The sequence below is a fragment of the Larus michahellis genome, chromosome 4, assembly GCF_964199755.1.
Source record: "Larus michahellis chromosome 4, bLarMic1.1, whole genome shotgun sequence".
NCBI classification, from domain to species: Eukaryota; Metazoa; Chordata; class Aves; order Charadriiformes; family Laridae; genus Larus; species Larus michahellis.
This window is the reverse complement of record NC_133899.1, coordinates 79,121,686-79,138,640: the sequence shown is the minus strand read 5'-3', so window position 1 is coordinate 79,138,640 and position 16,955 is coordinate 79,121,686.

Here is a 16,955-nt window from a genome sequence, read left to right as displayed (position 1 = left end):
CTCGTGTATTATACCAATATTCCCAGCTTCATCTGGGAATAACTGAGCACATCTTGTGAATGAGGAAGGACGGAAAGATATACTGACTTATCTACACCCGCACGCACATTTGAGGAGCTGCTCCACATTTGAGGAGGGGCCACATGCTAGAAGACCCCCTTATAGCCTGCAGTAGTCCTGTTTTATATTATAGCCCAGGGTAAACCGTAGGTCAGTGATATAAACGTGAAAGTTCATGAATATTTTTCCCTAGAATCTCCATCACAGAAAAACCTTTGCTAAACATGATTACTGCAAACCCCTATGAACCATTGCGAGGGTTTATCAGCACACCACGGTGCTTTTCTTTTTTCACTGGCAATGTCCCATTCTGACAGCACATGCTGGAATTCACCAGAATACATACAGACTTTATATTATAACATTGTATTTATTCCATCAGTTTATTTTTGTTTCATAACACACACCCCCCCAAAAAAAACCCCCACACAAAACAACCAAACCATAATCCCAACAACAAAGCACAATTTTTAAAGTTCTTGATCTAACTACCATGCTACAAACAAGATGCTATGTAAAAAACCAAAAAACCCTGAAGGCTAGAAAAAATATACAAAGCTGTCTTTCACCTGAGGACTGGCCACATTGCAAATAAATGCATCGCCACTAAGCCACATATATATACACATGAACAAAAATAAAAGGAAGCCTCGAGATAGACCAGTGATTTTGTATTTTATATTACTACCACTGTGCATTTAAAATTGCATTGGTTTTAAGATGTTCCTGTGGGTTTGTGATAATATGGCCTAATCTCGTAGGCTTGTGTCATCGTCAATTGTTTCACCCAGAAGCTCAAGCCCTGTGCATGTAAAGTGCATGCTTCTTATTAAGAGGATCAAAATTATGATGCTGAAAAGGATAAGCTGTTTACAAAATACCAAGAAAAAAGGTGAAAATATCTACAAAAAAATTTTGGGGTACAAAGTTGTTTCGGATTGTCCCATTTTGCCTGGAGCTTATAAATATCATGGCATATTGCATGGGGAGTATGTCTGTCTTCTCCCTTTGATCACCTCTTAGAACACTTTACGTTTTGTAACCAAAATACGCAGTAGTAACTTCTTGCACCAAAGTTGACTAAGAAGCAAATCACTGTATAAATCTTTCAAAACATGTTTAAATATAGCCTACTAAACCAGGAACACTGGGTAGAAACTGCTGAAAGTATTCAGACTGTTAAAAACTAAAATGCGACATGATCTCAACATATTTGAACATTCAATTATATGAAATGTTTTTCCAACATAATATCAAATTTAAGACTGAAGTAAAGTAAATGTGATTTGACTGCTTTGGAATCTTCCTAAGACAAATGACTGAAAGATCAAGGTGTTTTATTTCCTATTTGAATCAATGATCAATAAGTCTTACACAAGAGAATCACGCATTTTGAATATAAACCACACTTTCTTAATAAGTGCAAGTTAGACTGAATAAAATACCTATGTTTTGAGAGGAAAACTCACTATTTTTTAAGTCATTGCAATCTATATAATTATGAAGTAACTTGAATAAGGCATCTTACATTGGTCCTAAATTTTTTACTGAAGTAAAACACTCATTGATTCCAATGTGAGTGTTGCCTGAGTAATAGAGTTACCTGTCAAACTGTTAAAATCAGCTAACTTTTAAAAGCCTGTAGATTGATGGAATAGCGTGATTATACTGAAGGTATGTATTTAATATGGAAAAAAATAATCAAGTTACCAGGCAAAGCATTTTAACATATAGAATAAAAGAAAGCAGCAGTATAAGTAGATATTTTTAGGGGGTTTGTAATTCTGTGCCTGGTCACGCAGACGCTTATGCTTGTAACTTTATTTATGTAAGTCACGCCAGTGAATCAGTACTCCCATGTCACAAGCATTTGAGGTTTAGCACCTAGGACAATAGAAATAGGAATAAATTGGCTGTAAACATTTCACTAGCAAAACAAGACTATTTGTAAATCAATTGCAATGGATTACACTGTAAGAGTTATTTTGGAATATCGTATTTAAAAGTTGGTGACATGATATACATTTTCTTTGTTTTGATTGAATAAGCTCTTCATCAACATTACGTAGCAGAGTTAAATTTTAAAAATGTTCTCATAAAAATCAGAACTCCTTTACAAAAAAAGTCACCATCAAACAAACGAAAAATACTGACATACACCTTTTTCTCTTTTTTTTTTAAATGAAGTATTGAAAGCTTAATTCTAATAAGAATATTAAGTAAAAAATGTTTACTCAGTGGTATTAGCATAGTTGAAATTGTAGTTTATAAATTTTTGAGAGCATCGGCATCATGCTATGGTCGTCATAGAAACTACCACAATATGTCATTTCAATTAATTTTACATGCAGTGATGCTGAGGTCCGTGTAACAATTCTTTTAAGAAGTTCTAGAAGTAAACATTGAAGAGCAGGAATAAGCAACAGCACCCTTCAATTGTTATTTAATTAACCAAACAGGAGAATTCTAAATAATTTTAAAACTATAACCAAGCTGGAGAAACTAGTTCAGCAGACTTTGACTTGAAAAACATGAAGAAAGACGAAAGCTACAGAAACATTCAGACTCTAACTGAAAAAAAGTATCTTTTCCCAATGAGGCAGGTTTGGCAAAATATGTAAAAAAAGATTTATTCCTGTTTAAGAAATATAAAACATGAAATAGTTTTAAATCATGAATGTTCCTTTTGTGTGTGCAAGAAGCAAAAAGTCAAATGCTACAAATCCGGGACCATAATACAATATAAAAAAAGCTTTAAAGGTAGGAAATGTAACATGAATAGATTTATTTTTCCTGTATAATGCAGCTACTGTGTGTTATGAATGCTACCTTAAGTAAATCATTGCCAGACACACTCAGCTGACATTATTGACTTGATTGTTAGAACAGAAAAGCTAACCAAAATAAAGGCAGTGGTTTAAAAAAAAATAATAATTGTATTGTTATAGTATAAAATTAATTTCTTTATTTTTACTGTTATAGGACAGTATGAACATATGCTCTTGTTTTCTTATTGCATATGTATGATACAATACCCAATCCGATAGTTTATACATGAAAGAAAATACTGAACAGATCCTAATGAGAAAAAAAATGTACATTTTCAACACATTTTACACAGTGATCAATAATTACATAGTATATTTTGTTTAAATTTACCGAGTTGCAACACAGACTAGAATATGCAAGACCTTTCAAACTGAGACATGAAACAAGCTTTTTGTAAGTAAATAAAAACTATGGATATTAAAAACAAAACAAAAAAAAAAGAAAGAAAAAAAGAGAAAAACTACAGCCTAGACAAGCTATCTGCAGTGAGAAAGGAGAAGCATCTAGAGCTATCCTTTCTGATAGGATTAAGGAATGCTACAAAAGAAGCATTTAAATCTCTAGTTTTCCCTGACAATTAACAATGAAAAGCAGATGTTTACAAAGCTATTTTACATGCTCGTTTATAAGATGCTAAAAGATGGTTTGTGGATGGTAAGAAGGAAGAGCTGGATAACTGCTTGTCTGGTGTATATTTAAAAGCATTTTCATTGGCTCAGTTATTGTTAATAATGAAAGAAACACTTTGTGCTGTATGGCTGTGACTATAGAAAACTGCCGTCATAAAGTCCTCAACAAACTCTTAAGATGCAATTTACAAAGATAATAATAACACAGAATTATTTCACTTCTCTGAATGCTACACATTTGCATACCAGGACTGTGTACAATATACTCATAATGCACATTCATAACAACAAGGACTTCTTAACATTGCAACAGCACAAGATCTGTGCATTAAAAATCTACAGTTCCAAGTTTTCCTTTTTGGTGGGAAACCATTTGTATAAACCAGATGCTCTGCATCTACACAGGGTAAGCCCACATTCAGTTCTACACCTTCATTGAATGGGATCATATCAAGAAAATTATGAAACACTGGAAGGTAGCAACAATATTACAAAATTCCCTCTCACATAGAAACACGGCAAATTAACTTTTCACACAAATTTAAGAAGAAGCCTGGTCTATAGCTGTGAGTCAGGAGATGTGGGTTCTATTCCTGGCTGTGCTACAAACCTACAGAGTGTTTTTGAACAAGTCACTTACACCAAGTCACTTGAGTAGAAAAAATTCAAAGAATGCATGCCTCGAGCTCCATTTAGACAGATCCGTATCTGCTTATATTGGATGCATGCGAATGTAGGCATATGTCTCTGAAAAGCTAGGGCCTACCCTTTTTGGACTTTTCATCTTATCCTATTTTTCAACGTGGAGAGAGACTGTTGGGAGACTTAATTCATAAAAGACTCCTCACATATCAATTATATTTATGCATAACAAGATTATCGTTAAAAGTCCCAGCCCTGCAAAGACTCGTATGCACGTTTCACTTCACACATTTGTAGTAGTCCAATTTACTCTAATAGAATTATTCACTCTGTATAATTCTAGGCATATAAACTTCTGCAGTATCAGGAACTAAGTTAATGGAATAGATAACGTGTAAAAATACTCATACAAGTTAGTAATGAGGTTCAGGCTTTACATTCTTGAAATCCTACGTTACATTCAATAGAAGGAATTTTTTAAATATTGCTACTGTAATGTCCTGGTACAAGTAAGTGGATGCATAGCCAACTCAACATGAAAATTTTTTGCTATCTTATTGCATCTACATTTTCAAAACAAACAAAAACCTCTTTGCGACGTGCGAAATAATTCCAAAAACTTCAGTTCTAATCATAAAAGATACTCATAAATCACCTGTGTGTTGCCACCATCCAAGCTGGTTTTGGTTTTTACCTCAGACACTGAATAAATTCTAATTTCTGTTAATGCTTATGCTATTCCTACTACTTATTCAGTTGTGAATGAATATATTACACTAAAGTACAAAAATATTTAGTTCATATTAGTTGGCCGGATTTCATTTCTTCGACGGACTCTTCCGCAACTCAGGCTTCCCATTTACAGGCTACTCTCTTGGACTAAAATTATGCTACATACATAATGATATGCAAAGTAGGTCAAGTTTCAAGCTTGCAGCTACAGCCATACTTAACTTCACTCAAATGGATACTGCTCACAAGGTTAAAACTAAACACGCATATAAATGTTTATAGAATTGGGGCTGAAAGTAGCAAACAGTCTTCCTGATTTGGATGGATTTTTACCATAACACAAATTATTTACACAGAAATCTAACAGCAAGGCATAATTGAAAATATTTTGTATACCTTTCAAAAAACACCATGGGGAAAATACCTTCCCAGCAGCTGTTATGGGTAGAGCAGGCAGGGACAAAAGAAGGAAACAACTTCTCCCTCAGTCTGTAATAGCCCACGCTGGTATTGCGCTAATGCCAAGTACCAAACAAGCTAATACCAATGCAATTCACAACTGCCTATTTTTTCTAGTACCTCGTTCCTCAACCCAGAGACACAAAAGGTATCCTCCCTTCTCCCCACAGAATTGATACTCCTGGCTGGGTCCTTGAATGCTGGCCTGCCACAACCACAGAGGAGGGGACACAATTTGCCTCTGTCTCAGTATTTTGCCGTTATTTTAATTTGATGGCATTTTAATAATATGGAATGGTTAGCTTTCTCAGACTACCATCTGAAATGTCTGTGACTAAGGTTTAAGTTCTGTGGGTTTTTCTTTTTTTTTATTTTTCTTCTTTTCTGCTTTGAACATGTCTTTCAATTAGCTTTCTAATTTATGCAATAGAAAGGTATGCCCAAGGTGAACATTATTTTTTAAAAAATTATTAACTTAGGAAATGTTCACAGTTAAGCAAAGAAGCCCATGCTCATGCAATTTGGAATTAAAAAGAAAAACATGTTGAGCAAAAGGAGAGCACTTTAGAATCAATACGATCAGACGCACCTCAAATCCCCAACTCTTATGATCAACAAGTAATAATTTCTTTAGCATGGCAATTTTTCACGTAAGCACTGAAACCTAAACCTAGATTGTAAAGCAGTATTCAAGGGGTCATAGCTTCTGCCTTTGCTTTTCCTGTCCTTTCTAGAACTCAGAGTTGCAAAGAAAACTTGTCATGTTATGGTTTTTAATGTACAAAAGTGGGGAGAGATGAGTGTGGAATTTGCAATGTATTAGATTTGAATGCACACATCTATTGTAGCCATACATGATGAGTCTTTTATCATCCTTGTCTTCAGCACAGGGAGCAATTCCTCAAAAACAACACAAAATACTCTGACATACTTTCTAAGGTTCTGGGTCAAAGGAGGTGAAACCAGAATTTTTTAAGGGCTATTTAATGAAAGATTGATATAAGAAAAGACTAAAATATGTGCTTTAAATGTAGTACACCATACTGAATCCTTTTTCAACTCTAAAAAACCCAACCCTCTCCTATACAGTATTTGGCACACTTGTTTTCTAAGAGTGAGATTCAAACTTTTCAAAGCCCTTACATGAGGAACTTGTTTCTTTTTGCTCAAAAAATTAATGAAAGATACAAATCCTTTGATTTAGAGAGAAGCTTTATTTTGTGGAGAATATTAAGGGATTTTACTGTTGATATTTTCACATTAATATACATTATTTATCTCCACAGGGTGGCGAAAAAGAGAAAATTGCAAAGACTTACTGGGTGGCAGGAAGTGGGATTCACTATAATCAACAGCAGCAGGGGACTCTTTGAGGTTGTGTTGCAAGATATATTCAAGATTTTAGCAGAAAGAAAATAATTGCATTTAATATTGTGCTGGTGGGAAATAACATATGTTCAATCTATTCCAGCTTTTATACTTACATGCAGATTTAGACTATTGCCCTTTAGATGCAGAGATACTACTCCTTAAGATCTGGATACTTTTTTTTTCTTTTTTTGTACACTTATGCAGAGGATGTCCTATTATTAGCCAGCTAGAGCTTTATACTACTTGCAAATTTTACCTCAAAAATTTACTAAGGTTTCAAGAACATACTCACTGGAAAAAATAAACAGATCTATGTTCAATAAGCAAGCTATTACCAAAATATAATTAAGTTTCCAGCACTATTTTATTTTAGTTTTTTTTTATTAAAAACTCAAAAATTATATGTTTTCTCAAATGTTGGCTTAAAATTTCTTTCTGGGTCAAATCATTACACTTCTTACAAATTCAGAACTTCTTTAAAATGGATGTAGTTCTGTCTGTGTAAAGAGTAACTGAGAAGTTGATGAAATAATTGAAGTTTGTTAATACAAAAAAGCTGCCAGTCATATAAAGGTTTTCCACACTTGAAGGGGATAAAAATTTGTGCATATGATAAACTAACATTGAGGCTCAATTATATCTCATATAAGTTCAGGAAATTAAAAGTAGCTGTCTAGTCTAAGCTAATTGTGTAGAATTCCCTTATAATCAAATACATACATACAGAGAGGTATCTCCATAGCATGTCTCAACATTGCTCTGTTTTGCCCATGAATAACTGAAGTAGAAGAGACAAACTCGACACTGGAGAAGTCTGTCCCTTTCTCCTGACTTAAAAAAGACCTAGAAACAATTAATTTAGGCTAGATACCTATCTTTTAGTGACTAAAGCAGGCGAGATGAATTCTATCTGGCACGGCTGTTGCAACCCTTGTCTAGTCTGACTGTTTACCTTTTGTCATTCTCCTGCTTTGTGTTACTTCAGAACAGTAATCTCGGGGCTGACCATCATCTATGTAAAATGCTAAAGGAATGGTGATGATTTACACCATATGCGGATCTGCTGTTCCTCCCCGATGAGTTTAGTTGAACACTTCAGGGAAGCATATAAAATTGTTTTTCAATGAAAATCTGTTAAAGCCCTCTTTTTCATAATCCTATAATTTTCTTAATTTTCTATGTAAGTACAAATGGGAGTACATGTATATATGTATACAAACACATCATAAACTTCTGGAATATGAAAGATGCCAGATCTGGGCTTTATATTGACATAGACTTCCAGGTGTCTGCGAAAAGACTTACTTTGGGAGTTGGAGGAGGAGGTGAGGGGAAGCAATCTTCCTTTCAAGAACAGCCCTCTTAGAAGTCATATCAAGGCTAAACAGATTGGTTTCATTTGTAAAATGCAATATATATACTTCACAAGCTGCAATTCCATGGTCACTTTATGTAACTTAAATGGCTGGCATTACAGAATTTACCTTTCTTGCCCCATCCTCACTGCCAGCAGTAACATTAAGTGGCTACATAGTCAGCCAGCTGAAGAAACTGCTCTGGATTTGGGGGGCGGGGAGAGGGGGTCTGTTGTGATTTGGAACAGCGCAACTACACAACAATTAGTGCTGGCGCAAGAGGGGACAGAGGTTAGTGAATGGGTGCTGGTGTGGAGATCATACCAGCTTACAGAGAGTGGAAGTGCAGGCTGCGGGTGGGATCCTATGGAACCTTAAACCAACAAATGTTCAGGTTGACAGTCTTGCCTCCCATCCTTTCTCTAGCAACTAAGCATTTCTATTATTTCCCTTGCATCAGCACTAACACCCACATAAGTGTGCAGGAGCCAACTCAGGGAGGTGACTTGTCTGGAAACTAACCCCACAAAAGTGAAAAAAAAAAGAACAACCAAACAAAAAAACTTTTCAGCCAGATCTGCTCCAAGGAGCAATTCACAGAATGATCAGGCAAGAGCTAGTGCCAGCACAGCGGAGAAGGTGGAAACACAGAGCCAGAGGCAACAGAGGAGAAGACAAGGCAGCCCAAACTTAGATCAACTCCAGCTGTGATGGACCGAGAGCTGGAGCCAGCCTGACCGCTTACAAGCTTCCTCTAAAACCTCTGCACTTTCTTTGAAAACACTATGATAGAATGAGTAAGTATACAGAGCTGGAATTACCAAGATGCCGAAGAAATAAATTCAGGATGCTTACTTATACACTGAACGAGACAAGAAGCAAGAAAAAAAACCCCATGGTCTAAAAGCTATCTAGCATGGTTTCTGCAGAATGTAGCAGGCAAGGACAAATCATTCCCGACTAGTGTACTGGAGCTATACAGACCACATTTTTGACTACATTTCTACTTTCTAAGCCTTCATTGTGTAGTTCTGGGCTGACAGGAAGACATTAGCAGTGGCTTCAGAAAGCATTACTCATAGTTTAGAGGATTCCATATCATCATTATAAAACATGTTATTCTACGTATTATTTTTTCAATGCAATCATTGTGGAGTTGAGAACATAAGGTAGAGACAGCTTGAGAAGGACTGGAAAAGATTGAAATCAAGGAAACTAGGAGCTAGCATTTGAAAAATTAATATTGCGGAAGACCAGACTTCTTTTCGCTATGCAAGTATCTAAATACTGCCATCCCACTTTCACAAAAATATGACTCTTTTGTTGCTTGAGGATATGTAAGTTTTTAGCACAAACAGATATACCCTAGCTTACGTTTGTGAGGGCAACTATCTAGACATGATGAAGTGTTGGAAGTGTTGTAAAACTGAATTTAAAAAAAAGGAGAAAAACCTTTATTCAAGGAGAAGTAAAATCAACAACAAAAAGATTTCTAATATTATAGTAACACTATAAACAAAATAAACAAAGTCTAATATGTTGACTACAGTAGCAATATTAAGGAAAAAAACCTCTGTAAAAGATAGATTTTCTTAAAGCTTTGGAAATCGCAGACAAAAGCTGAAGGGAAGATATAAGGGATTGGCATGTCAGTTCCTAAAAGAGACTAGGCTATTTGCATGTAACTTTGATTAGATCAGTAAGCCAGCTACAGGGAAACTGAGATATTTGATTAGTTTATGTATGCAAAGTACTTAATAAATAAATAGATATTAGTTAGTAAGTTTAGATATTCCATCCACAGCCTGTACTAGTTGGAAGGAAGATAAAAACTATCACTGATTTAGAGGAAAACGTCCAAGAAAAGATTTAAAAGTTTGACACCACCTGACTTTCCAGGAAGTCCCAGAATGAAGGACTCTAACAGACAACAAAGTGACTGTGAAACCTCTGTTCCCATGAATACACATTGACTAGCAGACAGGTCTTTGAATTTAACTAGGATAAACTAGTATTTACAGCACTACATTTGTGCTCCCACTGTTGTATCTTCCTGTACTGAATTACAAATGTTCTAGGGTCCTCTGCCGATAACTTAGGAAATTAGTTTAAATTATATGAAAACATAAAAAGATTCCAGAAAGTTAAGTAGAATGGTCAAGATATGTTAAAGGTTAACACAAACATTTGAACACATGATGGGGTAAAAAATGCTTACTTCTGGAGGACAGCAGTGGAGAGCAGCAAGGAAAGAGTGTGAAGAATACTTCAAGGGGAAAATGCTGGAAAAACACTGTCAAAGGAATTCAAAGAAGAGAAATGCGAGCAGAAGTAATTACATGCAATCAATCCATTTTCAGATTTGGAGAATTATTGGATGCCAGTTTTCTAGAAATAGAAGTTTCTTAGAAACAAAAGGTTCGTGTATGACTGTCCCCTGGCCCTGTGTACAGATACTGAGGAGAGGGAAGATAAAGAATTAGATTTCTGAAACTCTGATTACTGACCTGCCCTGGTTGAGACAATAAAATCAAAGTTTAGTTGAGTTAATTCAAGTTGGATGTATATTGATTAATTTATTTTTTTTATTAGCAGCATTGCTATGGTATACTTTCTGTCTTCCTGGACAAGCAGAAAGCATCCTGGGAAGGGAAAGACATATGGGAAGGGGAAGAATAGGATGGCATGGAAGGAAGGAAACATGTTTTTTTATGATATGACTGTAAAAACACCTGTAAATCCCATGTCTTTCTGATCTGCTTTGTTCATAGAGATTTGATAGCAGTCCTCAAAACTGAGTTCTCATTAGTCAAGCAGATCAAGTCAGTTGAACTCAAACTGCCTGTAGCAGCACAGCTCAAGGATTCAGCCACACTTAGTGGCTAGACTTAATTAGATTAAACATCTGAACATACTTCCTTAGGGAATTTGTCATAGAGACAGGACAGTTTTGGGTTTTTTTAATTAAAAAAACAACAACAAAAATCCCCAAACAAATAAACAAACAATTCCCAAGCACCGTTTCCCTTTACAGCAGAAATATAGTAAAACATATTCATAAGAATATAAGGACCACAGAGCATCTTTCCTATCAACAGTATTTTAACCTAGAAACTATAACTTGTGTAAGTCAGTCATCAGAATGGAGTACCCAGATTTCAAGTGATAGTATTTTTAATAAGTATATGTTGGTGTACAACTGTGTACCTTTGATTGAAGCCTGGAACTGCTGTCTTCAGAGCAGGTGATTCAGGCAATATTTTGCAATTACCCTATACTGTGTACCACAGGATTGTTCAATCCAGCATGCTTCCTCATAGTCCAGCCATCACAATAAATCATGATATGCACACAGAAAACATTATAATAACACAGTTACAAAGTAACCACCCTAATTTAGTAGATCCCGTATAGTATTCCAAAACAATAACACACTTACTTAAAATTTAAAAGATTGCTAATAGTGAGGGGACACGACTGGTCTTTTGTAATGAGTTCACGATATCAAATGTCCTCTTTATTGGGTGTTTGTCACTGGGAGAATTCACGGGTAATCAGTGATCTTTTAAAATCTGCTGGATTGTCTCTCATCTCCTGTAATACCCTAAGAAATGTCCTTTCCTGATTAGAAGTTTTGGTAACTAAAAAAGGCCATTCATAAAAATCACAGTGAATTTAAGCTTTACAAATGCATATCAGTGCAGCAAGTATAAGTTGCCCTATAAAAACTGTAAAGTAGATAATCAACATGCCAGGACACTAGAAACTAAGGTGGAAAAACATATAAAAGGTTAAATCTCTAGACAACAAAGAGAAACCCAAACAAATTCCTCTATCCTAAATTATCACCAGGATTACACATCAACTAATTACAATGCAAGAATATGAACTAGGTTGCTTACAGGCAGTGTGTAAACTTAAAGCTGTTCTACACTGAAGGTTCATTTTTCATACATGCTGTCCTGTATTAGGCATAAATATCTTTTCCTGTACAACTATTAAAAGTACTTTCAAGTATACATATAGTCTGCACGTTTCTCAGGATTCACAAGTTTGAACATATGAAATTGACAGTTCTTAATTAAATTACACATAGTTACAGACTGTCTTTTGGTGTCTTACAATTTTAAAGTCATTTCAAAAATACAGTAGTGCCTATTTACATCTTGAGAAGTTGTACTTTAAAATTGAAACAGTTATGGTTCCAATCTGCTACTCATAACATACAAAAATAACAGATATACATAATTCCAGTAGGCACTACACTTTATTATATTAGCCTTTACCAAGGAAAACATTTTCAAGTAATTTTTCTGAACAGAAGTTTATGAACTGAAGTCAGAAAGGTGGTCTATAAATCAAGTAAACAATTTCACTATCAATGACTTCCTCCCTTGCTTCCAAGTATCTATTGCACACAGAGACTTCATTAAAGTGGATTGCAAAAAAAATTATACAATAATATTTGCGTTTCATGTTGCAGTTTTAATTTATTTCAATATAATATCACACACTTCCAAATCAGTAATCAGTAACTTTAAATTTAAAATTCCTTACCTTTTTTCACCAACAAAATATATAAAGTACTTAAAAAACAATTGTTCTTTTAATAATATTGTGAATATTAGTTTCATTAAAAACAAAATGAAATTCATTATATTGCTTTGCAAGAACAACAGTTACAAACAACAACCAACAAAAATTAAAAAAGCCTTTGCCTATATGTTCATTTCATTATGTATCTAAAAGATTATGCTATCTCTGTTCAATTGCTCAACAGTTCAACATTCAGAATCCATTTTTACATCCCTGACATAATAAATTTAGTCGTTTGTAGCTGTGTTACAAAATGCCTGAAGACTAGAAACCCCAACCCACAGCTGCATCCCATTCTACCAGGAACTATTCATACAGACAGAAGACATACAGTAAAAGACAGATTCTGTCCTGAATACTCTGAAGTTTAACAGACAAGAGAAACAGAAGGTGAGAAAAAGAATGTAATGCCTAAATAAAAGTATGGAATGTGGGGCGAAGAGAAGGTAAGCAAATGGGTCATGCTCACCGAGGAAGACTGTGGCAAAGCTAGAAATTACACCAGATCTCACACTGTCCTCTAACACAAAAGAATTCCTTTTTGCATACATATAGTTTGCTTGCTTTTCTGCAGGTCTTATGCCTTATTAAAACACAGAGTAAAATAAAGAAGAGATTTAGGACCTTTACTCACTTCTTCAAATTAAAATCTGATCATTACTAGGGTAAGCAGGAAGTCCCAAGCACTACCCCTCAAGACAATGGGAGCTCGTATTTGACTTGCTACTAATAGTTTTCTTTCCCTCACTGTGTATGGAAGAAATCTTAAAGTAAGAAATTTTCATCCAGTGAGTAAAGGAAGAAAATATAATCTGAAAATTTCCTTTGACGTCTTAAAATGGGAAACACATAATTACAACAAGGGAAATTAATTGCTAGCATTAATCCCATGTCCTCATTGCATTCCTAATTCTTAGTTCACACAGTCATCTAACAAGAAATACAAAGCATACATTATATATAATCCCAAAGCATTATAATATTTGTATTAAGAGGATACACAGATTTGCATTCTTAACTGGTTTTATATGTATGTATGTATATATGTATATTTATATGCATGGAGACACAGGAAGACAAATACATATATAGTATATCAATACATAGATATATATACACTTCCTGAAGAAATCAAAACATTTTGAAAGAAGAAAACATACCTTGCTTGACCACACTCATTACCTGTTAGTGAACTGTTAATTCAGATTTTTCTCAGGCAAATGCCCAGTCGTTGAGTTTTACTATAGATACTTTTTTAACGAAAAACCTTTGTTCAGCAGATTTCTAAACTAAACCTTTTCCTTCTAGCTGAGTAATAGATATATCTATTTGTTTAAGTGTCGTAACATTTATAATCTCAAAATAATACCTGCATAAGTAAAAACAATTCACTGCATTCTAGCACTTCTAAGTGAAATTAGTGCCTGTTACAGAAAGAGCTAACAGAGGCCAGCACAGAAAAAAGAAGTTGGGTTCTTTACGGTCTTTCTGACACACCTCTTCCTATGTCAGACTGCACTGCTGTCTTTCACTTGCTATCTCTCTAATCCTAATCCTTGCCACCACGACAGAAGCTACTACTAGTTTTGTGGCAAACCAAAGGAGAAGCTATGTAGTACTGATGTACTCCCAGAGAAGGTCAAAACACTCATGGAAATAAGGAAATCAAAGCCCACTCCAAGATCCAGCACCATGTTTTAACATGACTTCAGACAAAGCTTTTCTTCTCGCTTCTGTGTTGTAATCTTTAACCAACATCTTTGTTCTGCTTCAAATGTACTCAGCTATCACCATTACAGTCATCAAACTGCTGTTAAAGCCAGGTATTCACAAACTGATAGCTTAAAATAATAGCAATGCTGTTTAGCAGACATACTAAACAAGATAAACTATTTATTCTGTTGAGCTCCATATAGTACCAGAGCTACTGAAGCTCTGATAGAATTCTGCAGCACTGTACCTACTTTCCCTGACAGCTAAATTCAGAACAATCTTTTAACCAAAGGTAAGATTTTATTTTAGATATAACCTATTCTTTGGCTGTATTTCTACAGGCATATTTGTCCCTGGTTGTAATGTATCTATCACCAAATTATATGTTTTGTTCTTTGTTTTGTCCAGCAGAGATTTTCTTGTTGTTATTGTTGCCTGTGAGCACCAGCCAGAACAATAAACTGTTCCAAATAAGTTCCCCTTACGCAGCATTGGACATGCTAAAAATTTACCTGCTAATGCCTGATCACAAGCGAAATGCGTTTGAATTTTGTTAGTTCTTAAAACAGAAAATCTTCATTTATTCTGACATAAACATGATGAAATCTAGAGTTAAAACTTTGTTAAAAATGTCCCATCATTGTAAAACAGAACTAAATGTTCTATTTCTCAGTGCTGCTCAAGGAGAACACTTTGAATGTTCATTTAAAAACAGAAAGCATGTATATGAAATAAAATGCATAGACTTATCAAACAGAAGGAATATTATAACAGTAGATGCAGTGCTGTTCCTTTTTACTTTCACTGGTCTGCAGTTCTTCTGATTTGTATTAACTAGATTGCTGCCACTGATAAGTCTCTTTGCTATGGCATCTGACATGACAATTAAAACTAATTTTAGGAATATTATAAGTGTTCTTCTAGAAGTATATCACACAGGTTTTTTTCAATGCACAAAATATTTTCCTCCTAAATATCAAGGAGATAATAGACATTCATTATCTAAATTCCTTTTTAGAAGTCCAGGTTACCCACATTTCTCCATGTTTAAGGACAGCTGGCCATCAGTTGGGAACAGCGGGTTGAAACTGTTAAAATAATTGACAGGACACCGTGCAGGCTCCAAAAAGCTGTCTTGAATGGGTGTCTCCTAAATCAAATATTATAACTTTTCCCTGAGTTTATAACATGCAAGATATAGTCCTATGGCTTGTTCATTACAGTCATTTTCGTTCCATTCTGTTTTCATGTTCTTTTTTTTCTCTTTAATACATCTTTGGATCTATTCCCTTTCTTAAATCCCAGAATATATGGTAAGAGCTTATCCAATAAACACTTTTCCAAATGTCCTAAAATATGTTACATAGCTCACAAAATATGCAAATAAATGGTTATTGCATTGATGTGTTCAGCATCTTGTAACACTCTTCATAGCGAAACAAATTTGTTTAAACAGTTTAAAATGCAGAGATCTGCCTATATCGGTACATCTAAAACACAACTACTTAAGCAGCATGCCATCATTGTGGTTTTCAGACTCACTAAGCGTAGATTACTGAAAGATACCACCTGTTTGGAAGAGCAGCATTGCCCATTACGAAATATTTTTCAAATCCCGACACCTAAAGCAGCCATGTTGTATCTTTAAAAGTAATTGCATGCACCTTTCAAAAATAATAAAACAAATCTTGTAATATCCCATACAGTGCTGTCAGTATACCATCTCTCCTGTACCTACAGAGAAACAGAGATATAGAACGAGGACTTGATTTACCCCATTCAAAAAAAATGTCTGTAGCATAGCTGCAAGGAAAACTCTGACCTCTTGAGTCCTTATGCCTTAGCCACTTGACCAACATAAACACCCTCCTGCTCCTTAATAATTATTTCCTAAGAAATAAACGTAGCATACTTTCAAAACTGTAGCACAGATAGACTGAAACAACACTTCAGCTGCTTATACTTACAGATATAAACAGTACACAGTTCATAATCCACCTGGAGTTTTCAGAAGGTTTTGATATCAATGCTGTTCAAACACATCCTCTAAAATGTCGAGTCTATAATCCCTCAATATGTGTCAGATAAAGGATTTCTTATTGATTTGAGGTCAGGATTTCAGCATAGTGAAACTCATGCAAACTTAAGGCTTTTTATGTTGTTTCCTTTCCTTTGTCTGGCTACTCCCTTCTCACTTTCAAACACGCAATCTGTGATCCATGAGACTTAGGAAAAAATCCAAAACGGTTTTCCTTGTAATTCAGTACATCCAGATAAAACCATGCTAGAAGGTTATTATTGATGCCTTGTTTGCTAATGCTATACACACAATCTAGTATATGTAATCCTTGGATGTTCTGAAGAATCGTTGCTAAAATTAAAGAACCTTTGTTTGAACTTAAAGTTTCAGTGAGTGAAAGGCATCTGCTAATTGAAGAAAAGCTTAGGAAAAACTGCAAAAAACTGTACTTCCTTACTATTACTGCTTTTGCAAACTAGCCACAAAACCTATCACACTAGGTAAGCTCAACAAATTGATTCAGGTGCCTAAGATTAACATTCACAGTGT